The following is a 26,660-nucleotide window of genomic DNA, read 5'->3' as shown; positions in this document are numbered from 1 at the left end:
AAAGCAGTGTTTAAAATCTATGCAAGGGTATGTCTGGGATAGATTGAATTGGCTGTTTCCAGCAGTCAAGGGGTGAGGAGAAGCACCAATTAAGTGTAAGTCACTTGGAACAGAGGGCAGGGGAAACGTCTTTACCCAGAGTTGTGTAGCTAGAGAATTCACGGCCAGAGTTAGCAGTTGAAACAGAAGTTACTTTGTCTTTCCAGATCAAATTTTAAACAAGTGTTTGAAAGAAAAGAGATATGAAAATGCTATGTGAATGTGTTTTGGATTATGTACTCATGCGAGGGCAATTATCCACAGAGACTTGTTGGCCACAAAGCACTTTTTCTGTGTTATAATTTGTATGAACCTCTCTGGTTCCTTTTCCATACGCCTTATCCTAGTCCTTTTCAAACCCATGATCATAATCGGTCTCCTTAAACCCACCCTCAGAATCAACCGCTCATCCCCTGTCGTTTCTGTGCCTCTCCATTCTGGCTGCTTTCTCCGAGATCCTGGAGTGTGTTGTAACTTATAGCTTAATCCCCTTGTCATCTGAAACACTCTGTGTGATTTCTATGTGTATAGGTTCCAGCCATTCTTATAAGATCACACTAGCCCGTGATGACCTTCTTATGGCTGGCCCTTTATCCACCGACATCCTCCTTGGTTGGGCTTCTCTTGGCCGTCATTCCACATTTCCATCATCGAAACAGCTTGACTGACATTGTCTTACCAGTGCTCAGAGTAGACGGGAACGGCAGGCACGATCACCCCAAAGAACTGTCAAACTGCACGGGCTGAAATGAATAACGGGAGAGACCAGTCAGAAAAAGATTGCCCTTCGTATCTCTCTCTTTCTCTCGATTGCTCTCTTTCTCTCTCTCTCTCTATCACACTCTCTCACACACATTCTTGCTCTCTCTCTTTCTTGATTGCGCGCTCTCTCTCCCTCTCCCCTTCTCTCGATTGTGCTCTCTCTCTCACACACACACACACACCTTTTCTTTTCTTTCCTTTCTTTCTTTCACTCACTTACTCACTACTCATATATTTTGGAGCTGATCGTTCCTCATACGAACAAGATTAGATTAGATTAGATTAGATTACAGTGTAGAAACAGGCCCTTCGGCCCAACAAGTCCACACCGACCCGCCGAAGCGAAACCCACCCATACCCCTACATTTACCCCTTACCTAACACTACGGGCAATTTAGCATGGCCAATTCACCTGACCCTGCACATCTTTTGGACTGTGGGAGGAAACCGGAGCACCCGGAGGAAACCCACGCAGACACGGGGAGAACGTGCAAACTCCACACAGTCAGCCGCCTGAGGCGGGAAATGAACCCGGGTCTCAGGCGCTGTGAGGCAGCAGTGCTAACCACTGTGCCACCATGCCGCTTAAAGGGTGCACTGTTTTAAAATGGAGATGAGAAGAAATGTTTCCTGAGGATTGGGTGCCCTTGGAACTATGCCTGAGAAAGCAGTGGAGTTAAGGTCATTGACTGACTGTTTTTAAGGTTGTGGTAGTTGGATTCTTAGGCAAGGGGAATCAAAGGTTTTGGGAATAGTAGAATTTGAAAAACTAACAAGTCATCCATAATCTTATTGAATGGTGGAGCGTGCTTGAAGAGTCAAATGGCCTCTGTCTGCTCCAGTTGTGTATGTCTGGAGGTGGCAAGTGAATGGCTACAATGGGGAGAGGGAGGGAAGCTAACCAGGGGAGCATGACCTGTCAATATTGGATTATCGAGCTAAATATTGTATTGTGTTGTCATAGTCTTACCAGACCATCGGGGCTGCTTTCTCATTAGAGAGAAGCAACTTGTGGTGATTTTACCTGAGGGCCACCAGACGAGGGAAGAGGTTGAGAAGGCGAGTCCTTCATGGTAGCCGCAAGCTGGTGATGGGAATTGAACCCATGCCGTTGGCATCACACTGCTCTGCAAACCAACAGTCCAGCCAACTGAGCTAAACCAACTCCCCATCTAGCTAAGTAGAATCCAGGAATACTTGAAGTTACAAGCAAACAATTCAGCAAATTCATGTGCTCTTATTGGAGTATGTTAGTTAGTGAGGAAGATATACTAATATTAGAATGTTTTCTTGTGCCAATTCAAAACTTGCTGTGTCTAAAAGAAAAAGTAACCTTGTGTGTTGGGGCTTCACATTTAGTGGTGAGTTAGTAATTAATGAGGATACTGACAAAATCTTGTGCATCTGTGACTCAACTGTCCTGTAAGTTAAGACAAACACAGATTGAAATGTTACTGCCTGACTGCATCTTGCCTTATTGAAGGAATTAGTAAGAATGGAAAAGTAGCACCTGAATAATTAGAAAGTACCCCATGAGAAATCTCCCAAAGAGTCCTTAGGAAAATAAAAAAGTATTTTGGCCCCTGCTTTTTACATTGATCTTAATGTCTTCCAGGATAGTATGGCAAAGGCCAGAGGCATTATCTTTGGTTCTTAGTAAAATCCTGTTTCCTTATTGATCCCACCTTGCTATCATCCATTCTCTTAGTTTACGCTAGACTGTCTATAATCGCAGTATCCTATTTGATCATCAGTGGGGCTATAAACCTCATATCGGTCACTTAGTCCTTCATCCTCAACATTATCTGCTATGTTCTAAAGGATTGCTGAGGTTCCTTTCAAAGCTGCATCAATTTGAGACTTGACTCCTCCAAATCTCACTGCTGATCTCTTGCTATTCATCATAGATAAACCACAATTGTCAACAACGTAGCTGCACATATACTGTCCCACAACAAGACCAGTCCACCTATCACCCATGTTGGTTCTCAACAATATATTTACATTTTAACTACTAAACAGCAAACCATTAAAACTGGGGATGCATAAGAGATTAGAGTTGGTGGAGCACAGAGATCTCGGTGTGTTTACTATTCCGGAATTAGCCTGGTATACAAATGTAACCCCAGCTCCTTAAACCTCTCAGCTATGCCCTTTCCAGTCTCAATTACCAGTGCAAGGAATTTGTAAACTGCTTTTGTTCAGGCAATCTTTTCAGCTGCTTTCCTGCTTCCTCTTAGCACCAAACCCAAATTTCCCTTTGGGCTATCCCCTGTTCAAACTCTGAACTGATATGTTTTTCTAGGGGCAAGGCCATGGAGAGATTTGAAAATGAGGATGAGAATCTTAAAAGTTGAGAATTTGCCAGACTGAGACCCAGCACAGCTCAGTGATCATCGGGTGATACGTAACCAGGATTTGGTGCTTGTTAGGATGTAGGCAGCAGAGTTTTTTTTTTGAGCTCAAGTTTACTTCAGATAGAGGAGGTCAGTCAGAAGAGACATGTGGGAACCAGAAAGAGACAAGTTCAGCAGCACCAGAGCTGAGCAAGGGATAGAGGTGACCACTGTTAAAAAAAGTTAGTCTTTCAGTGATGGAGCAGATAGAGTCAGAAGCTCATTTCAGTCATATAGGACACAAGGCTACACAATCCTCTTTTATGCTGAAATAGTCTTGGAGAACTTGATGAGATTAAAGCCTGATAATCTACATTACAGAGTACTAAAGGAAGCGGCCCTAGAAATATTGGATGTATTCGTGGTCATCTTTTAGACTCTGGGATAGTTCCTACAGATTGGAGGGATGTTATTGTAACCCCACTATTTAAAAAGGGAGGTAGAGGGAGTAAGGGAATTATGGATTGACACTGGGAAAATACTAGAGTTTGTCAAGGTTTTTATAGTAATGCACTTAGAAACAGTGGTAGAATCAGACACAGCTTGGCCTTTTTTAAAAAAAAGGGAAATCATGCTTGACAAATCTACTGGAATTCTTTAAGATTTTAACTGGTAGAGTTGATAGGGAGAGCTAGTGGATGTGGTGTATTTGGATTTTCAGAAGGCTTTTGTCAAAATTCCACTTAAGAGGTTGCTATGTAAAATTAAAACATGTGGGATTGGGGTGGTGTGTTGAAATGGATAGAAATTGTCTACCTTTAGAGAATTGGTTAGCAGACAGGAGACAAAGAGAATGAATAAAAAAGTCTTTTCTGAAATGCTGGCGGTGACTAGTGAGGAACTGTAGGACTTAGTACTAGGACCCTAGCTGTTTCCAGAACTTGTTAATAGTTTAGATGAAGGACCTGGATGTGATATCACAAAATTATAGACTACGCAAAGCCAGGTGAAAGGTGAGCTCTGAGGAGGATGCAGAAATGTTGCACAATGATTTGGGCAGGCTGACTGAGTGGGCATATGTATAGCAGATGCAGTATGATGTGAGCAGATGTGAAGTTTTCCACTTTGGTGGCAAAAATAGGAAGACATTATTATTTTTAATTGGCTACAAATTGAGAGGTGGGGGGAAGGGGAGGGGGAGGGGAGGGACGTGTTCAATGAGATCTGTCCTCATGCACCAGTCTCTGAAAGTAAGTGTGCAGGTGCAGTCGATTCCTAATGCCTGAAAGGTCGATTCTCCTGCTCCTCGGATGCTGCTTGACCTGCTGTGCTTTCCCAGCCACCCACTGTCGACTCTGATCTCCAGCAACTGCAGTCCGCACTTACTCCTTGGTGCAGCAGGTTGTAAAGCAGGCAACTCTATGTTCATAGATCAGAGAATCACTATAATGTGGAAGCATGCTGTTAAGCCCATCAAGTCCATCCCGACCCGTCATTGCAAGAGGATTCGAGTATAAGAACAAGGATGTCTTGTTGCAATTGTACAGGGCAATGGTGAGGCCACACAAGGAATATTGTGTCCAGTTTTGAGTCATAGAGATGTACAGCATGGAAACAGACCCTTCAGTCCAGCCTGTCCATGCCGACCAGACATCCCAACCTAATCTAGTCCCACCTGCCAGCAACCCGGCCCATATCCCTCCAAACCCTTCCTTCCTATTTATATACCCATCCAAATGCCTCTTAAATGTTGCAATTGTACCAGTCTCCAACACATCCTCTGGCAGCTCATTCCATACACATACCACCCTCTGCGTGAAAATGTTGCCCCTTAAGTCTCTTTTATATCTTTCCCTTCTCACCCTAAACCTATGCCCTCCAGTTCTGGACTCCCCGACCCCAGGGAAAAGACTTTGCCTATTTATCCTATCCATGCCCCTCATAATTTTGTAAACCTCTATAAGGTCACCCCTCAGCCTCTGACGCTCCAGGGAAAATAGCCCAAGCCTGTTCAGCCTCTCCCTGTAGCTCAGCTCCTCCAACTCTGGCAATATCCTTGTAAATCTTTTCTGAACCCTTTCAAGTTTCACAACATCTTTCCAATAGGAAGGAGACCAGAATTGCACGCAATATTCCAATGTCCTGTACAGCTGCAACATGATCTCCCAACTCCTGTACTCAATACTCTGACCAATAAAGGAAAGCATACCAAACGCCTTCTTCACTATCCTATCTACCTGCGATTCCACTTTCAAGGAGCTATGAACCTGCACTCCAAGGTCTCTTTGTTCAGCAACACTCCCTAGGACCTTACCATTAAGTGTATAAGTCCTGCTAAGATTTGCTTTCCCAAAATGCAGCACCTCACATTTATCTGAATTAAACTCCATCTGCCACTTCTCAGCCCATTGGCCCATCTGGTCCAGATCCTGTTGTAATCTGAGGTAACCCTCTTCGCTGTCCACTACACCTCCAATTTTGGTGTCAAGTGCAAACTTCCTAACTGTACCTCTTATGCTCGCATCCCAATCATTTATGTAAATGACAAAAAGTAGAGGGCCCAGCACCAATCCTTGTGGCACTCCACCGGTCACAGGCCTTCAGTCTGAAGGTCTCCTTATGTGAGGAATGATGTTCTTGCCATAGTGGCAGTGCAGTGAAAGTTTACCAGACAGGTTCCTGGGATGGCAGGACTGACTTATGTGGAGAGATTGAGTCAGTTAAAATTGTATTCGTTGAAGAGGGGAATCACATAGAAATTCTAACAGGACTGAAAGGTTAGATACTGGAAGGATGCCCCAATAGTGCAGGAGTCCAGGCACAGAGGGTCATAGTTTCACGATAAGGAGTAAACATTTTAGGACTGAGATGAGGAGACATTGTTTCACCCAGAGAGTGGTGCGTCTGTGGAATTCAGTGCCACAAAAATGGTTGAGGCCAAAACATTTTGCTTTCAGGAAGGAGCGACACATAGCTCTTGTATCTAAAGGGATATAGAGGGAGAGTGGGATTTGGGTATTGAGTTCAATGATCAACCATGATCATATTGAATTATAGAGCAGGCTCAAGGGGTTGAACAGCCTCCTCTTGCTCCTGTCTTCTATGTTATTATATGGTGTGTACAGAAACTGTCGGTCACTGGAACATGTAGGAGGAAGAGGTGCACCCAAAACCCAAGAGATTCTAAGACCCAACACCCTGCCCTATGATGTCTCTGGAAGTGGGAAGAGGCCTTCTTTCTATTTATGGATATGTAGTGGGGTTTGTGAAGAATGATAATTGTAGCTGGACCTTGGAAACGTTTTGTTTGCTGCACTGTAGTGAACAGCGAAGTATCAAAACCAACAGACTAAAGAGGAAGAGTTGAGGAAATATTTAGCCAATTGGCAAAGGGAAAATTCTTGAATATCCAAAATAAACCATGACAGACAAAAAGACACTGCTCACCTTCCGAGTACAGTGTCAGGTTCTCAACCTGTTGAATTGAGTTTTTGTTGGTATGTGTCACGTTGCTTGTGTGCGGTTTGGATTGTATACCTTTGCCACATTTACTCCATCTCGCACCACTCCAGTGCCATTCTATATTTTCTGAAGAGTGCCACATTCAAGTTTTGCTGTGGCTTTGGAGAATGTGTGGGCGGTGATGTGCTTTGGCACATTTTTGGGTTGCAAGAGATGGGAAAGAAATGAGAACATCAGTAGAGTTTCTGCCCCATACAATGGTTCTGTTGTTCCCTTTTTGTATTCTGACTGCCAAATGCAAGTGATGCCGTGGTTCAATGGGAAAGTGGAACGTGGTAGGAATTAAGTGGGAAAGTACCATGGAATGAAATGTATGGCAATAAGAGACATCCCAGCTGAACAGCTTTTATGTAAATTATCTAAGCAGCAATTAATATTCATTCTCACAACCGAAGTCATTATTAACCTGAACAGTCCACATAATGTCTCTGTTTTCCTTTTGAAGTAAAGATCCATAGAACTGTACAGCACAGAAACAGATCATTCAGTCCAACTTGTCCATGCCAACCAGATATCCTAAACTAATCTAATCCCATTTGCCAGCATTTGGTCCATTTCTTTCTATTCATATACCCATCCAGATGCTTTTTAAATGTTGTAATAGTACCAGCCTCCACCTCTTCCTCTGGCAGCTCATTCCATACACTTACCACCCTCTGCATGAAAAAGTTGCCCCTTAGGTCCCTTTTAAATCTTTTCCCCCCTACCCTAAACCTATGCCGTCTAGTTTTGGACTCCCCTATGCTGGGAAAAAGACTTTTTGGCTATTCACCCTATCCATGCTGCTCATTGTCTTATAAACCTCTCTAAGGTCACCCCTCGACCTCTGACATTTCAGGGAAAATAGCCCCAGCCTGTTCAGCCTCTCTCTGTAGCACAAAACCCTCCAAGCCTGGCAACATCCATGTAAGTCTTTTATGCACCCTCTCAAATTTAACAACGGCTTCCCCATTGGAGGACGATCAGAATTGAACACAGTATTCCAGAAATGGCCTAATCAATGTCCTGTACAGCTGCAATATAACATCTCAACCCTTAAACTGAATGCAAGCATAATGTCAAACTGGTTCTGTTTGGTCACAAGTAAAGATGCTATTAGCGGTGTCGTTCAGAGATAGTTTTTTGTCACTTGGTTTCGGTGGCAACACACTTGCTTTTTGGGTTGTGGGTTCACGTTGCGAATCCTGTCCTTCATATTTTACCAGTATGATCACAAGAAAATGGTATTAATGGAAAGAAGTGATTACATCAGTTTTACAGGGATTTGACCAGTTTCCTGCAAACAGGTAGTTAGCTGTCCCTCCATCTGACCCTAAGCAAAACCTTGGGGCCTGGATGCTCATTATCGAAACAATATCAATGCAGCTCTGAGAAAATGCTGCATTCTCTTATGCTTTTAGGGTGTAGGTTTGCTCGCTGAGCTGTAGGTTTGATATCCAGACGTTTCATTACCTGGCTAGGTAACATTATCAGTGGCGACCTCCAAGTGAAGCGAAGCTGTTGTCTCCTGCTTTCTATTTATATCTTTCTCCTAGATGGGGTTCCTGGGGTTTGTGGTGATGTCATTTCCTGTTCGTTTTCTGAGGGGTTGATAGATGGCATCTAGATCTATGTGTTTGTTTATGGCGTTGTGGTTGGAGTGCCAGGCCTCTAGGAATTCTCTGGCATGTCTTTGCTTAGCCTGTCCCAGGATAGATGTGTAGTCCCAGTCGAAATGGTGGGTTTTTTTCATCCGTGTGTACGAGGGAGAGAGTGTCGTGTCTTTTTGTGGCTAGCTGGTGTTCGTGTATCCTGGTGGTTATCTTTCTTCCTGTTTGTCCTACATAGTGTTTGTGACAGTCCTTGCATGGAATTTGTATATGACGTTGGTTTTGTCCATGGATTGTACTGGGTCTTTTAAATTTGTTAGTTTTTGTTTGAGAGTGTTGGTGGGTTTGTGTGCTACTAGGATTCCGAGGGGTCTTAGTAGTCTGGCTGTCATTTCTGAAACTTCTTTGATGTATGGTAAGGTGGTTAGGGTTTCTGGCTGTGTTTTGTCTGCTTGTCGTGGTTTGTTCTTGAGGAATCTGCGCACTGTATTATTTGAGTATCCGTTCTTCTTGAATACGTTGTATAGGTGGTTCTCCTCTGTTTAGTGAAGTTCGTTTGTGCTGCAGTGTGTGGTGGCTCATTGGAATAGTGTTCTAATACAGCTTCATTTGTGTGTTGGGATGGTTGCTGGTGTAGTTAAGTATTTGGTCAGTGTTTGTCGGTTTTCTGTATATGCTTGATTTCAAATCATAACAAAACCACTAATATCACTAATATCTTTTCAGGTGTGGCTATAAATTTTGTTTTGAAGCAATCGTGAGAAATGTTCAAGTAGTTAGACAAGAAGCAGGGTCTGACTTACTTGGGAGACAGAGCATTTTATAGGCAAGTACATAATGGCCCTGAAATTCTGTGGGGATTAAGAGTTTGTCACTAGTTCCGTTTACACATTCCCCTGGGGCTTCCATTAGTCTCTTGTCAGAATTACAGTACAATCTCCACGGAATTTCATTACCTTTTGCCAAGCATGTAGGGACCACATAACACTGACTGCTTTGTCCTGTAAACAATGTAGGCTTTGAAAATAGGTGTGAATTGATTTATGTCTAGCGTGTAGGTGAGGCTCAAGGAAAACATTGCCTCAATTTGATCAACTTAGTTTAACTGTAGAAAACACCTTTTTGATTTCCCAAGTTCCAAGCTAAGAGAAATGTCACAATAATGAGCTTGTGGCTGTTGGTGGGAGCAGTGGACGAGGTGGTCATTGGGTCACAATGAATATATAATCACTCATTAGTCAAAACCTCACAAGCCACTTTGGATTTTGGATATGGATCTAGGCTTTGGAGTGTTGGGGATATAGTAAAGTGTTGTGGCTGGATTTTCCAACAAGTACTGCTCCCACACTCTGGGGGTACCCTGCCTCTGCCTAGCCGGATGGCTGTGCTGTAATTTTTCATGTGATGGCCTTTTAGCTTGAGATTCGGTTTCTCACCACGTTTTTGAGCTGCCATCCTATTGGAGTACCACTGCTTTACTATAGGTAGGCCAAGAAGTTGGCATTTAGCGATGGACTCAGACATTGAAGTAATGAGGTAAGACTGTGATTTCTGATCTCTCCAGGACCAGGCTATAAGGCCTATACAAGCAGATTGGGGGCATCTTGGAGGGGGCAGGGCAGTAGGGTGGATAAAGGGAGGCAAAGCTGTTGGCTGGGGAGAGGGAGGAAGGTGTTGCTTTGGATGGGCACAGGAAGTCCAGGTTCTTTCTCAGACGAATTACACGCTGGGTTAAATGCGCTAGGCTATACGTTATGCACTGGCGTCTGTGATATCACAGTTGTACAAGGATGAGGTATTAAATCAAGTATTAATTGCTCACCTTGAGAGCCTAAATCGGGCAATGGATAGGTGGCACCTCCTAAAGCTTCATCCACCATCCGTAAAAACATGGCATGGCTTGGGTTGGGTGAACATCCAGCTGATATGCTGCCAACGGCACGATGCCCTAATTACTGGATTCACCCACCAGCAGGTGACCCGTAGAGTACAGCTCCTGTTGTGTTTCTATCCAGAAAGGTTTCTGTTAAAAATCAAAAACAATTGAAATCTGGTGCTTTAATTATTAAATATATTTTAGTTTTGTTGCCCAAAATATATGATAAGTTATTTTCAATCTTCCCAGAAATTTGTGTTCCTTCAATTCGGAAGTTTTATACGGCCTTGACTTCCTTCGCTTCACTGTTGGAAGTGGAGTCTCTGCCCAAAGCTCTGAATTTTATCCCTAAATGATTCCACCTTTTGAACCTTTCTCCTCCTTTGAATTGGCTATTTAAACCCTACCTGCGCTTCTGTCCTATTCTCTGACTTCGTGAGCATACTTCCTGAGGCACTTTAGAACATTTTACTGTGTCACTGATAGAGTATAATTGCAAATTGTGATATAATAATGTTTGTTTTTCTACTGTGTGAAGTCTTGGGGAACAGAAGGTGGTCCATCAATTTAATCAGCTCATTAGTGGTGAGCATTTCCCTTCAAAACAGGTAGCATTGCCTCAGATACAAGAGCAATACTGTGTTCCCATCCACTCACTGCCCACTTAATGTGCACTTCTTTTCATGGTGGAGGATTCACTGTGGGACTAGAGTGTTTTTTTTATGGTTCAGTCTCATTTGTCAAGCTGCCAGCACAAAGCTTGTCCCTCAACAGAAACCTGCTGACCTTAGGCCAATTATCCAGCAGGTTGGCCCATTTTGAATGGGGCAAAAGCAATACATTAAAGGAGAGGATTAGAAATGCGAGGGGGGTGGAAATAGAGCAAAAGTTTCTAGTGGCAAAAAAAATATTTACAGCAACTACAACAATACGTACAAAGATTAACTATGGAAACCTTTAACCAATAAGAAATGATTGCAGTACAAATAAATGCCAAATCTATTCCAGATTTCCCTGAGGCAGCTGACAGTTTGTTGGCTTATGCTGAGAATGTCTACTCACTGAATTGTCCATCCCATGTTTGGTGAGTGGGATCAAGGCTTGTTATTCACATTGTGGGCAGAACTGGAAATGGTATTGGGATCTCACATCACCTCACACTGATTTGTCATTACTCATGAGGCCACACACCAGTTTCGGGCTGATCAAAGAACCAAGTCTACACAGGAAATCAACACTGGCAGACAGCGAGTTTACAGCTCGATTCCACTTGTAATTAGGGCAAATGGGTCAATAGGAACACAAGAATCATCCCATCATGCAAAGAGGGAATGTAGGCTTGCTTATTGGCGGTGTCTTTGGTGGTAATCACAAAGGATAGACGTACTTATTTAGATTTTCTTATTTTCTGAATGTAAATCTCTGAAAGCTAAGAGGTTGCCTCATCCTTAGTTGAAGTCAGGATCATTAGTCTGTCTTTTGGTCTCTCAATGGGAAACTCATTGTAAGGTGCACCATTGTTTGTTTGGGTTTCTCCACTAGTACAAACTGTAACCAACCTCCAAGTTTGGCAGTCTTAGGACAAACGGGGTTTGTATTAAGACCCTCAAGTTTGGACGTTAGCTAAAGCAGTTTAGATTAATTTTACAGATCCAAATTTCTCCCTAGTAATGATGATAGTTGACAAAGAGGGAAAGTGATTACAGTAATACACATGATTGAGCTGTGCATAGGCCATTAAAGCGATAAATCAACACTTTAGTTCCTCTGCAGTCAAATAGGCCACTGACGTTCATGGTCCAGACTTGCAGTTGAACAATCACTATTGTCAAGATGTCTGATCAGAATTACTGTCTTATGAAAGAGAAGGAAAGAACAGGTAGAGAAAAGTTCAAGCATTATCACACCATTTCTGTTATGGCAAGGGAGAGAGTTAAAGGGAATTTGAGATTGATCAGGTGTGATCAGCAGGTACTCGTGTTTGGGGCACAATATAAAACAATGGAACCAAACATTGTGCACATGACAGCAAATAGGACTAGGAAAGTCCTTTTCCTATTCCAATCTTTCGTCCTGTTGTACGCCCCTTCCTGTTGCAGTTCTCTTCACATTGCATGTAACAGGCTGTGATTCTCCAGTTCAGTGTCATAGTCCCAGTTCTATCCTTGTTTAACAATGACTTTAGTAATCTACTTTCTGAGTTATTTGTCTAGAGTTCTTCATTATAATGTTTCATTATTTGAATTTAAGCAGACATTTTTAATAATTCATATTGCTATAATTCCTACCTCCTTTCCACTCTATGTCTAATTTATTTTTAGCTTTGTATTTCTCATTCTGAGCTTAATCTGCCTCTAATTCATCCAGTCCACATTTCCATCATTCTTGTCTTTCTTCATCCAACCTTAAGAAAAGAGATTTAGGTGAAAGGTTGTTGATCCTGTTGTTCAGTAGCAATATGAGGCAGAAGACATTTTTCAAACTGAAGGGTGAGGAAGAAAGAAAAACAAAACTTAAGTAAAAGTGCATTTATGTAGTGCCTTTCCCTAAGCACTATCTTTCTCTTGTGTTTGATGCAGCTAATTATTGTTTTCAAGAACAGGGGCTGTTACTGTGTGTGCAAGCGTGGCCACCATTTGGCAAAATTGAACTATCACCCGCAGCAATGACATGAATGACAAATTTGTTTTACAGGAGGGTTTCCAACTCATTCCTTATGGTTTGGGTTGTTTACAGGCTGAAGTTCCCAGCCAAATGAGGAACTTTAGCCATCCACTGGGATATGTCAGGGGTGCAGGAATAGACATCGTTTTCAAAGTTATAGTGGGCAAATACAGGACAGACATCAAGTCGTTTGTTATCCAGAAGGTCAGACGACTAGATGATTTTGAAGTGACTATATTGATTTAAGAACCAGTCATCCTCAATGATCCACCTCTCCACCTTCTCTATCTGGTTTCCTTCTCCCTCCGCTTTTAAATGTTTTCTAACTGCCCTAAGGTTTGTACTGGTACCTATCTTTAACAAACAAATGTTCGCACTGGCAGTGAATGGTAGAATTTCATTTGTAGGGAATAATAGATTCAAATAAAAAGGATGTGCTTATTGAAATACAGCTGATCTCCATTTAGAATCACGATGATGATTCTCTGAGCCTTTTGTAGTCTAATGTGTCTATTTGCTATGGGAGTGAAATGAATGGGAGAACTATGCGGGTAATTGGTTAGCAGACTGGTCTTTCAACCTTGGGTTCTCAGCTTGAACTGAAGTGAACTGAGACTGATTGATTGAATGAAAGGCTGCTTTGTTTGTTGTCCACAACTCTTGAGTGTGGAAATGTTCTGCTGATCCGAATTCCGTTCACATTACTTTCTCAGCCACATTAGGGAGATTTGAACAATCCTTAGATAAGCACATGGATGTAGGGGGACGAGCTGAAAATAGTTCACAGATTGGCGCAACATCGAGGGCTGAAGAGCCTGTTCTGCGCTGTGTTGTTCTATGTACTTTCACTTCTCATTGAGCTGGGTGTCTAAGCCAGTTCATTCAGGCAACTTACCTTTGCTTGGCTCTATGGTCCTTCCACAACCATTGAAGGAGGTTTGGCAGCCCCCACCATAGATCTGTGGATCTCAACTTTCAAGTGAACAAGGATCTCTTGGAAACATTGCCACCTGCCCTTGGGAAAGTTAAACTCAGCTGGAGTTCCGAACCGAAATGGTTATACAATGTTTCTTGCTGGAATGTACACAAGAATGAACTTCGAGTGAAAGCAGAATTGTGTTCAGATGCTCCTTGCAACTGCTCAATGTGTAGGCTCACAAAAAGTAATGACAACTTGGGTGAGTTCCATATAGAATGGGAAAGGAATCTTCCAGAAATGATTTCCTCTCCTGGGTTACTTTTATGACCAACTTATTGGCACGTGGAAAGTAGCAGTGCAGATTTTACAGCGTATGTGATGGTATTAATGTCACTTCACAGATGCTGACAGAGATTCAACTTCTGGGCTAAAAACATGAAACATTGTAAATGGGTTCAATTGACCCTTGTAAAGCAACAAATTCCAGATAGTTATGTGGCATTTCTTACTGGAATCGTAAGTCAGACTTAATCGGGACCAATGGATTACAATCTGTGTCGTGGAAGTAGATTTGAAAAACATCATTCAGAAATTTTAAGTCAAAAGGATTCCACATGCTATTCAAATGAGGTACATAGAGGTACAATGCACTAATATACTGTAACTGCTATAAATTCTCTGCTTCACATCTAGTTAAAACATACTGTACTTGGAACATGAACCGTGTATATACATTTGAGGGAACATTACCAGGTTGAAGCTTGTTCGAGTTGAAGTGTTTGTGAATGAAGTGTTTTGTCAGCAGGACTCATAGAACAAATAAGCACCATGGGTGCTAGAACATTGCTGAAACTATAAAGAGTTACAGCTGGGAGACCGAACAGGACACTTGCCGAAGGATAGACTCCATATATGAAATTAATAACCTGGGACGAAGAAGAAAAGTTGATGCCAGGAAACAAAGTGCGAAAGATAGACGCCTTTTACTCCAACAAATATTACAGGTAAATTAAATGTCATGTTCAATTTCACAGCTACTCACTAAACATTAATTGTAATTAATGCCTTTGTAATTCTTGATAAGACTACAGCATGTAAAACTGAAAAGGTTTGTGAATTGCCTTCTAATATTAAGGGTAAGTGATGTATGTGTAAAAGATAATCATTGACTTAAAATGGATATCTTGTTGGATTTGAATGATCAAAAGTATTAATATCTGTGCTTTTCTGTTTTCAGATTTTCAAACAGCTGGCTGCTGAACATCAGTGGATCTGTCTGCCAAAGAATGCTCCTCCAGCTCAATATTATGGATTGGGGCTATCTGAACTGACAGAATAGTGGAATGAAACAGCACAAAAAGGAGGGCATTTGGACAGTCGTGCCTGTGCCAACTCTTTGGTAGTTATCTAACTAGTCCCACATCCCTGCTCTTTCCCTATCGCAATACAAATGTTTTTGCTTTCAGACGCATATCTGATTCCATTTTGAAAGTTGCTATTAAATCAACTTTCATCACTATTTCAGGCAATTATAACACAATAATTAACTATGTATTAACCACTTCCTCATGTTCCTCCAGGGAAGATGATGGTATTGTCACTGGGCTAGTTACCCAGAAGCACAGATTAGTGTCTGGGACAGGGGTTCAATTCCACCATGACAGATGGCCACATTTGAATTCTATAAAAACCTGGCCTAATTGTGACCATGTCACTGCTGCCAGTTGTTCAAAAATCCGTCTGGTTCACCAATGTCCTTTTGGAGAAGGAAACTTGCCATTCACCCTTGGCCTGGTCGAGGTGACTGTGGACCCACTGCAATGTGATTGATTTTTTTAATTGCCCCTTGGGTAATTAACAATGGGCAATAAATGCTGGCCTAGCAAGCAACACCCACATCCCACCGATGAATAATAAAAAAAAACTTCCACCAAACATCTTGCCCAACCTCTGCACATAAATGATTCAATCAGCCCTGGTACCATTCCAGTGAATCGCTTATCCATTTTCTTTACAGCCTTGACATTATTTCTAAATGTGAGAAAGAGAGAGAGAGAGAGAGACAAAAAGAATGGAAAAGAAAGAAGCCAGTAAGAGAAGGCACAAGAAACTACTGAGCAAGAAGGAAACAAAGGGACAGATTAATTTAGTTCATGAGCATTAGTGCAGGCAATGAGGAAAATAACTTGACCACACAATGCAACTGATTAATGTGTATTTTCTTGTTGTAATAAATTAGATCAGTGGGACAGGTCCTGGTTATTTTTCACTCTGGTTTCTCCTTTCCCCTTCTGAAGGCAGTAACATGTGCCATGGGGAATATTCTCATGGGTGACAACTGCCCTGCAGGGTCTTGCCCAAGTGATGATATCCAATGTTCAAAGAGTTTGTGTCTTCGAGCAAACTCGGACCGCTCCTTCCTACAGCAAGGGCATTCTCCTGGCTTCTCATCGGGTTCCTGGGGTGGCAAGCGCCTTACTTAACAGCTTCAGATTTTTCAAGGTGACCCATAGGATTGTGCAATCAGATTGACAATGTTTGTAAAAAGTGCAGTGAGCGACTTAATCGTGCTCCTACTCTCTCCTGGTGGGGATGTCAAAATGTTGTACTTGACATGTGACTTATGTGGCTCCTAGACTACTGTGGCAGACTTTTGTGTGTGTGTGTGTGTGTGTAGTAACCTGGAGAAGGTCTCAAAGAGGATTAAGGATCAGGTGATGCATTTTCTTATTGATTGACAGCATGTAGCAGGCTTTCTCTCTCTTGCTGGCTGTGCAAAGTTTCATCCAATTACTGTGGCTTTCGGTGACACGTTACTGTCCTCTTGACCAACTAAAATCTCATGGAGATAAAACAGAATGCAGCGTTACTGAAAATGGCTAGAGACGACAAGGAGAACAGTAAACAATAGATTCACGAAAATATGGATCCATTAGAAATTAAGACCATTAAAGATACCAGATAGATATAGAATTGTATACCTAGATCACTTATAACTGATTTATCTGTTGCTCTGGATCACATCAGCAAGATAATCTGTGTGTGGAACTGCAGGAGATGGAGATACTAAATGAGTATTTTGCATCGGTGTTTACTATGGAGAAGGAAATGGAAGATCTAGAATGTGGAAACAAGATGGTGACATCTTGAAAAATGTCCATAATACATAGGAGGGAGTGTCGGATGCCTTAAAACGTATGAAGGTGGATAACTCCCCAGGACATGATCATCCTAGAACTCTGGAATGCTATGGAATTGATTGCTGGGCCTCTTGCTGAGATATTTGTATCATTGATAGCCACAGGTGAGATGATGGAAGACAGGAGGTTGGCTAATGTGCTACCACTGTTTAAGAAAGGTGGTAAGGAAAAGTCAGGGAACTATAAACTGGTGAGCTTGACATTGGTGGTGAGCACGTTTTTGGAGGGAATCTAGAGGGACAGGATGTACGTGTATTTGGAAAGGCAAGGACTGATTATGGATAGTCAACATGGCTTTGTGTGTTGGAAATCATGTCTCATGAACGTGATTGAATCTTTTGAAGAAGTAACAAAGAGGATTGAAGAGGGCAGAGCGGTGGACGTGATCTATATGGACTTCCAGTAAGGCGTTCGACAAGGTTCCCCATGGGAGGCTGGTTAGCAAGGTTAGATCACATGGAATACAGGGAGAACTAGCCATTTGGATACAAAATCGGCTTCAAGGTAGAAGGCAGAGGGTGTTGGTGGAGGGTTGCTTTTCAGAATGGAGGTCTGTGACCAGTGATGTGCCACAAGGATCGGTGCTTTTCATCATTTATTTAAATGATTTGGATGTGAACATAGGAGGTATAGTTAGTATGTTTTCAGGTGACACCAAATTGGAGGTGTAGTGGACAGTGAAGATTACCTCAGGTTACAATGAGATCTTGATTATGTGGACCACTAGACCGAGGAGTGGCAGATGGAGTTTAGTTATAGACAGTGTGAGTTGTTGCATTTTGGAAAGGCAAATCTTAGCAGGACTTATACACTGAATGGTAAGGTCCTAGGGAGTACTGGTGAACAAAGAGACCTTGGAGTGCTGGTTCATAGTTCTTTGAAAGTGGAGTCTTGGGTAGATGAGATAATGAAGAAGCGTTTAGTATACTTTACTGGTCGGAGCATTGAGTATTGGAGTTGGGAGATCATGTTGTGGCAGTGCAGGACATTAGTCAGGTCACTTTTGGAATAGTGAGTACAATTCTGGTCTCCCTACTATAGGAGGATGTTGTGAAACTTGAAAGGGTTAAGAAACGATTTACAAAGCTGTTGCCAGGGTTGGAGGGTTTGAGCTATCGGGAGGGGCTGAATTGGCTGTGGCTGTTTTCCCTGTAGTGTCGGAGGCTGAGGGGTGACCTTATAGAGGTTTATAAAATCATGAGGGGCATGGATAGGATAAATAGGCAGTCTTTTCCCTGGGGTGGGGGAGTCCAAAAGTAGAGAGCATAGGTTTAGGGTGAGAGAGGAAAGATTTAAAAGGGGCCTAAGGGGCAACGTTTTCATACAAAGGGTAGTACGTGTATGGAATGAGTTGCCAAATGAAGTGGCGGAAGTTGCAACAATTACAGTGTTTAAAAGGCATCTGGGTGAGTACACGAATAGGAAGGGTTTAGAGGGATATAGGACTAGATTAATTTAGGATATCTGGTCTGCATGGACGAGTTGGGCCGAAGGGTCTGTTTCCATGCTGTACATCTTTGTCTTTATGACAAATTGCATTCTCTCTGAACCCAGGTGGAGTAGCGCTGGTATTAAAAACAATGAACTGCTTGGTGATAGGGATGAAATATAGTGAGTTTGGTTTTTCTGTATTTGTGCCTTGACTGTCTCTAGCTCCATTAGCTTGTGATGTGACTTTGAGTGTAGAATGTTCCATTGTGCTCAAAATTCAACCAACTTTTATTTTAGTACCTGAACAGAGCATTAGGTTTGTGGTGAAAAAATTAAAAATTGAATTGAAAATAGAAAATGCTGGGAATATTTGGTAGGTTTGTGGAGAGAGAAATAGTTAACCTGTTGAGTTGAACAACATTATATTTTCATTTTAATTTAAAATTGAAATCTTGCTGTTTAGATGATATGTGAATGTTTTAATGCCAGCAATGTAGATCATTAGCACAATTTATGTAATTTTAAAAAAAAAATTATTGCAAGCTAGCAATGATCTTGGACGATGTTACCTTGTTTATTGTTCCATCTGTTTTCCTCATTCTGCCAAACCCACCCGTGTATCTCTGTATCTGACCTATTCTTTCTACTGCTTTCTTTACCAGTAAGAGGTAACAGTAAGGGTTAAGTGCTTGGTCTTCATCATCCAGTGCAAGAGCTCTATCAGCAATTGTGAACATTAATAATACAGCCATTTCTCTAAGTTGCATTATATGAGAGAGTGCTTCTATAACTGTCACATTGATAGAGAATATCAGATCCACGACCAGAATGTTCAGGCACAAAGTGTCTTGAAAATGGGAGGAATGGCCACGAGCGTAAGATATAATGGGGTGTTGTGCTGGGGTGGGATGCACAGAGTCTGAGTTATACAGCATAGAAGCACGCTGTTAAGTCCAACTCATCCATACCAACCAGGTATCCTAATCTGATCTCATCCCATTTGTCAACAGTTGGCCTACATCCATCTAAACCCTTTCCATTCATATACTCATCCAGATACCTTTTAAATGTTGTAATTGTACCAGCCTCCACCACTTCATCTGGCACCTCATTCCATACACACACCACCTTCTGCGTGAAAAAGTTACCTCCCTTTTAAATATTTCCCCTCTCACCTTAAACCTATGCCATCTAGTTTTGGACTCTCCCCACCCTGGGAAAAAGACTGTTCACCCTATCCATGCCCCTCATGATTTTATAAAACTCCTATCAGGACACCCCTCAGCCTCCAGTGCTCCAGGAAAAAAAGCTGCAGCCTATTCAGCCACTCCCTGTAACTTAAACCTTCCAATCCTGGCAACATCCTTGTAAATCTTTTCTGCACCCTCTGCAGTTTAACAAAAGCTTTCCTATAGCAGGAAGACCAGAATTAAATGCAGTGTTCCGAAAGTAGCCACACCTGTGTCCTGTATAGTTGCAACATGACATGCCAACTCCTATACTTAATGCACTGACCAATGAAGGCGAGCATACCAAACACCGTCTTCACCACCCTGTCGACCTGCGACTCCACTCTCAGGCACGTAAGGAAGAGACACGAGGGATGGAACTGAGGCTCTTGATTGTTTCTGTTATTGACTCCTCTTTCGATCCCCATTTTTGCAGTACCAAAATGTCTCCATACAATTTGCAATTAATTTGGCTCTGGTAATGTTTAACCAGCACAAAAAAAATGTGTTGTTTGGGAAGTAATATTTTCCTTTGTTATCACGTTTCCTATTTGAGTGGATATGATGGACTAGTATCAGCCTATACTTGTACATTCACACCAAGTGCAATGTGTGGTTCATTGTGACAAGGCCGCAAACTTCTATTAATCTGGTGGAGCAAAGTACTAACTGACTGTAAGACTGCGTTTGGAACTATCCGAAATGGAATCCAGGGTTGAAAAGACCATGGCTGACCTTCGAACCCTGTACCTACGGAGGCCCTTAGATCCCTGTACCTACGGAGGCCCTTAGATAACCAAATAAGAGCTGCTTAACGCACCCACTTTGGGATTGGCCCAGCTGCAAGTGGGCAAATTGCCATGTGGCATATCCACCAGATCAACCCATTCTGGCAGCTTCTCAACTGAGGGGGGAGAATCCCTTCATCAAAGACAACTAATTCCTGGTCAAGAGGCTGGATATAGAGCCACAAATGTCCACTGAGACCTAGTGCAAATGCCCCCATCTTCATCCTCCCCCCCCCAAAAAAAGTCACAAGTCATTTTCTTTTTCCCATTGTCCTTTGCAATCCTGGCCCTCAGGTGGCCAGCAGCAACTTCCCCTATGACCACGTGGAATGAGAGAGCAGCTAGCCTCTGCTCAGCGAAGTAGCATTTCTCCCACACTGGTAGCATTGCCGGTGCCTTGATTTACATTAAATTCAGTGGGCCTTCTCTGGAAGCAACTCTTGCCAGTTGATGGGCACCCTAACAAGATTCCTGAGATGTCTAGTTCTTGTCCCTCGGACTGGCTCTCAGACGCTCCACTGTGTCGTTGTACAAGTGGGTGCCTTTTCAGTTTAAGTGACATCACTACGTGACTAGAAAACTTCTCTTTGAGCAGGGCTATTGGTGCACTCCTTGTCAAGAATATAATCCATTGGTAAGGTTTGTACTTTTGTAGAAGTGTACAGCACTGTCATATGCATTCCTAGTTTGGAGGCTTCTCCATGTGTGACAAACCCAATACAATGTATTCTCCCTTCACTTCAAGAAATTCTGCTGATTGTGCAGCACTTTAGATCTGTTTCTGAGACAAAGAAAAAATAATAACAAAGAAGCAACTTTTTCACACAGAGGGTGGTACGTGTATGGAATGAGCTGCCAGGGGAAGTGGTGGAGGCTGGTACAATTGCAACATTTAAAAGGCATCTGGATGGGTATATGAATAGGAAGGATTTGGAGGGATATGGGCCAGGTGCTGGCAGGTGGGACTAGATTGGGTTGGGATATCTGGTCGGGTTGGACCAAAGGGTCTGTTTCCATGTTGTACATCTCTATGACTCTAATTGTAGATGATGGAAAAGAGAAAGTGCTGGAAAAATTCAACAGGTTGGTCAGCATCTGTTGAGCGAAAAATGGAGTTAACATTTCTAGTCAATTGTCCCTTTTGTCACTGGACTCAAAGCATTAACTCTGTTTTTCTCTTAACAGGCGCTGCTAGACCTGCTGAGTTTCTCCTGCACTTTGTTTTTGTTTCTTGCAAAAGGCTGCGTTAGCAAAGTTGGGATATTATCTCAAGCTTGTTAAACACTTCCATGCAATTATCCTAATTAGTTGGGAATCATTGTTACATGGTAACAATAAGTAGGGGTTTTAGACAGTTTATTGAGTAAGTGCTGAAAAAGAAGCAATGCTGTGTACAAACTGGCGATCAGCAGCACCACTTCAGGAAGAGTTAGTAATCTTGATAGCAAATATTAAAATGAGGACAGAACGTTCTATGTAATAGCAGCTCTTTCCATGCCAGCTTCTCTGTTCCTCTCCTCCCTCCTGTTCAGACCCCATGAGATCTCCAGAGTTTGTGATACTGAGGGACTTGATATTAATCCAGTCAAACTATTGCTTTTTTTTTTGGTCAGGTATATCTAGTTGTCATTCTCCTCCTGCCGTTCCAATTGTGCCTTCCTTATCCAGTGCATGCGAGATTGGGAATCAAACACAGCAAGGGGAAATTGAGCCTGTTCCATAGTACCTTGCATTGGTACAGTATTGTGTCTAAGAAGAGTTAACAATGTATTCATGTTGACAATCTGACCTTTGTAACAGTCTCATACATAATAAGTCCTTGCAGCCCCTGCAGTATGTACACCCTGTAATTGTGCAGGGACAATGATTGTCAAAATTTGTCTGTCTCCCCAATGTTAAGTAGACAATAACAAGTAGGAATCAAACTGAACCTAAAAATAGTGCAAAGGTGAATAGAAAATATTCATATTTGAGGGACAGTCCCAAAATGTGTTGCACTCAGACACAGAACTTGTTGAAGGAGTGATGGTTCTCTTGGAGGTGTAGGAGTACAGTCTGTCACAAATGATTTCAATTGAACATGTTGCTTATTTTCATATGACACAAAATGCTGTAAGGGACATTCCATTAATATTTAACTGTAAACAAACAATAGCACAGTGGATGCCAATTGCTAACTATCTTCCTGTGATTAGTGCAAGCGCATGTGGCTTAGTAGCTGACAAAGGTCAGGCCACAGACTGTAATGTTGTCGCAGAAGCAGCAGTAAAGTAGCAAGGATGTACTGGGAGATATTTGTGACACAGTCACAGACAGAAACAGCTTAGTAGTTCATTAGATGATACAACTGGTGCCTTCGGGCCCATCTCTTATTGGGATATAAAGCCTGTTCATGAAAAGGAATGCAAACACTTGGCCTGAACTCTTGTTGGAGCCTCTGTGGTAGTATTCTGCACAGACTGGTGACCTGCTCCAGGAATGGTTCTGCTAAGTTCAGTGGAACTGTATGGTTTCATTTACCTTCCCTCTCCATCCCACTTACACTGAAATGTATCCTTGGAGGGTTACATGGAGCCAACAGCCATCGGGAAATAGGTTTAGATGTACACTATTGCAGCTGGGAGGGTGTCAGATGAATCATCACACCTCTCTGAGCGAGCTGCAAAATTTTGTCTCTTTCCCAAACTCTAATTATTTTTTTCAAATTATTTATCCATTTGCCTTTGAAAATTGCCATGCTTTCTTCTTTCACTGATGTTTCAAGCAGTTTGTCCTGACTACTCCCTATGTAAACACACAAAAAAAAATTCTCACCAACTTTTCTTTTGTAGTCTTGATGGTTTTACATTTATACTGCAGTTAATGACCTGCCACCTGCTGGAAATAATTTCCTTTATTGAAGCTCCTTGAAATTTTGATCATTGCTGTCAAATCTTTTCTCTGTTGTGGTGAAAAGGGCTCAGCTTTTGATTAATGTCCCTTGTCCATGTTTTCAGCTTGGAACATCTCCCATGTCACATCTCCATGAAGTGGAGGGCCCCAGTTCTCATAGGCTTTGGGTGGCTTTGTTTTGCAGCTAATGTAGAACTGAAAACTGCACTTAGTGCGAGAGCTCCTCTATCTCTAGCCTGTGATTCTGTTTACATTTAGCTAGCTTTGTATAGACTGGGATTCGGCTAACAAAGGCAGATACATTAATTACAACATTATGAAGCCTCTGCTGCCAAATCCAGTGCAGATTTGAAATTCCATGGAAGCGCATGGAGCGCTGGGGATTATCTTGATCGGAAGAGCTGTGGGAATGCCAGTGAATCAGTCTTCACTATTTCTCTGGGTTTGCTGCAGATATCATGCCAAAGTTAAGGCACGGTTTTGGGAGAATATCTGTGGAAGTTCACTCCTATGCATTTATTGATTGCCTTAATGATTTGTTCACACTTTGAGTGGTCTGTGCTTTGATGAAAAGTCAGTTCCTGAAAATTTTCAACTTCATTTAATTATTTTAATCCTGGAAAATACAATTCTTCCTATTTTCTGTATTGACAAGTAGTCCCAGATCAGGAGTAGAATAACATTCCCTCCACTTAGCATAAACAATGTGACTCAATGGAGAAACACTATTCACTACAGCAACTGTTTGCCATTTCCCTTACCAGCCTTTGAGTGACACTTAACATATCATTAGGAATACTTTTTAAGTGTTGGCTTATGTCCGGTGTGAACTGGATTGAAACTGTTTAAATTTATTTCACGTATGATTATAGCAACATTAAAGGAGATGTTCACCTCTGACCAGGCAGGCCAGTGTGCTCCAAACAGTGACATCCACCTTCCTTATTTAAGAGCAAAGAGATGACTGGATTGTGCTGTAGATTACAAAAGAAACCCTTTCTCATCTAGAACTTGGTTTCACTCCAGTCCGTGATCTGCTCCCTCTGCTGGCTGCACAGTCTCAATGTAATCTCTAATGGTTTAAAGTCAGAATGCAAACTTAACACTAAATGGAAATGTTAGGGTCTAAATTGGAAGCTGGGTTGAGGAAGGAGCATTGTCCTGAACATTTTCATGATCACCAGACTTCTCAGACTTTTATGCCAATGTAGAACGTTTTTTGTAGTGTATTCACTAATTCAGGAAAACAGCTAATTTGCACATAATGAGCTCCTGGAAACAGGAATTTGATGGTGGCTGATGTGTATTTTGCACTAGCTGCTTATCTTTACTTGCTGTGGTAGTGGTTAAGTTATCCCTTGCAACATAAGTAGCTAGGTGTGCATAACATGGTATTGAAGAATCTAACATATTTATTATAGTTGGCTAGTTTATAGACACAAGTCTTTGGGCTAGAATTAAACTATTTAGTCACGGCAGAAGAACATCCTTGTAATCATGTTTCAAGTGATCAATGTTAAGATGGAGTCTGTGATCTTTATACCATCAGGTTATATGCTCTGATACAATGATGATGTGACTGATGATATTATATATCATATTAAAGGTATCCAGGCAAGTGAAGAAAAATATTCCAAGCAGATATACATGGTTGTATGTGGGAACTTGTCAATATGATAATTATACAAATATATGTGTTGTGGTTCTGTTTGCCGAGCTGGGAATTTGTGTTGCAGACGTTTCGTCCCCTGTCTAGGTGACATCCTCAGTGCTTGGGAGCCTCCTGTGAAGCGCTTCTGTGATGTTTCCTCCAGCATTTATAGTGATTTGTATCTGCCGCTTCCGGTTGTCAGTGCCAGCTGTCCGCTGCAGTGGCCGGTATATTGGGTCCAGGTCAATATGCTTATTGATTGAATCTGTGGATGAATGCCATGCCTCTAGGAATTCCCTGGCTGTTCTCTGTTTGGCTTGTCCTATAATAGTAGTGTTGTCCCAGTCGAACTCATGTTGCTTGTCATCTGAGTGTGTGGCTACTAAGGATAGCTGGTCGTGTCATTTCTGGCTAGTTCGTGTTCATGGATGTGGATCATTAGCTGTCTTCCTGTTTGTCCTATGTAGTATTTTGTGCAGTCCTTGCATGGGATTTTGTACACTACATTGGTTTTGCTCATGCTGGGTATTCGATGACCAGCTATCCTTATTTCAAACTTCAGTGTAATCCTTTGAAGGGTTGATAACTTTTCCCAGTCTGATTATACTCCCGTCTGGAGACATATTGCATTGTTCTTTGTTGAAATTGTTTGTCAATTTGGTCATCTTACTGCCAGTTGCTGGTGTCAGTATCACAGTGCAATCATTATTGTCAGAGTTTTCTTCCTCCCTAATCATGCATGTGTCCCAGGTGTACCACAAACACGATATCTTGGTGTAGTGCTTTTGGTATTAGAATTTGATCGTCTTTGAGAATGCCTTGACATGATTATATAACAGAGCTGAAAAATGTGTTGCTGGAAAAGCGCAGCAGGTCAGGCAGCATCCAAGGAGCAGGAGAATCGATGCTTCTTCAGGAACTTTTCCTAGTTGATTTTAACCTACTGCGAATCCTCTTGCAAGGATGCCTTCCTTGAAGAAGCTCTCTTCCTTCCCTTGGATGCTGCCTGACCTGCTGCGCTTTTCCAGCAACACATTTTTCAGCTCTGATCTCCAGCATCTGCAGCCCTCACTTTCTCCTAGATGGTTATATAACAGTTTATTTCTGTGTGGCCAAAATGAATAAATCTTCTCAGGTGCTGTGAAAACCATGTCCTTTTACTTTTGTTTTTAAATTGTATATTGAAATGAGAGAACTGTTTTGAAAAGGAAGCAACCTGACTCTCACAGCAGGTATTGTTTAAGCAAGCAGTAAATGAAGTTGAGTTTGCAGACAAACTGGAGCCAAGGGATTGTGTATTCAGGTGGAGATTTGCATGGCAACAAGAAGTTGATTGGTCTGTGAATTAATAACCATTAGTTGATGACAAAGGCTTTTTGCTACAAGCAACCTTGTGGTTGGTACTTAGGTAACTAAACAGCTTAGGGGTAGAAACAAGACACAGAGAGAAGTGATCAGATCCCCCATCAGCTCAGGAGCTCACTGTCTGTCCTCTGCAGTCAAAACCCACTTTAAACCGGAAGAAAATCAGTTTATCTTTCCTTCAGCAGTTGTTGTAAGTTTTTAAGTGACAAGTCAGAGGCTTTTTGTAAGTGAGCTAGCTACCCTGTGTCTCTTGAAAACCAGTGGAAACTTTTAGAAAACAAAAGCTGAGAAGAAACCCCGTGATCAGCAAGAACCAATTCAACGGATCTTGTGAACAAAGACTACTGAACTATTTTCCTGTTTCTGCACTCCGCCCTTTTTTTTGTTCCTGCCATTT

General features: G+C 42.0%; 1 protein-coding gene across 4 annotated transcripts in view; it reads left to right on the top strand.

Moving 5' to 3' along the window:
• maml3 (mastermind-like transcriptional coactivator 3) overlaps nucleotides 1-26,660 on the top strand; it is a 532,876-nt gene that overhangs the window by 209,691 nt on the left and 296,525 nt on the right. The window contains exons 2-3 of one of the 4 annotated variants that reach the window (XM_087980059.1): nucleotides 14,513-14,711; nucleotides 14,945-15,106. The exons of the other annotated variants lie outside the window; for them this stretch is intronic. The gene's annotated coding sequence lies outside the window, so the exon portion shown is untranslated. The remainder of the gene's footprint in view (nucleotides 1-14,512; nucleotides 14,712-14,944; nucleotides 15,107-26,660) is intronic. 4 annotated transcript variants of the gene reach the window in all.

The sequence above is a fragment of the Chiloscyllium plagiosum genome, unplaced genomic scaffold (genome assembly GCF_037043375.1).
Source record: "Chiloscyllium plagiosum isolate Xiang-an unplaced genomic scaffold, Cpla_swu_hap1 HiC_scaffold_36, whole genome shotgun sequence".
NCBI classification, from domain to species: Eukaryota; Metazoa; Chordata; class Chondrichthyes; order Orectolobiformes; family Hemiscylliidae; genus Chiloscyllium; species Chiloscyllium plagiosum.
Note: the sequence above shows the minus strand (reverse complement) of the source record. Positions and strands in the feature narration are given on the sequence as shown.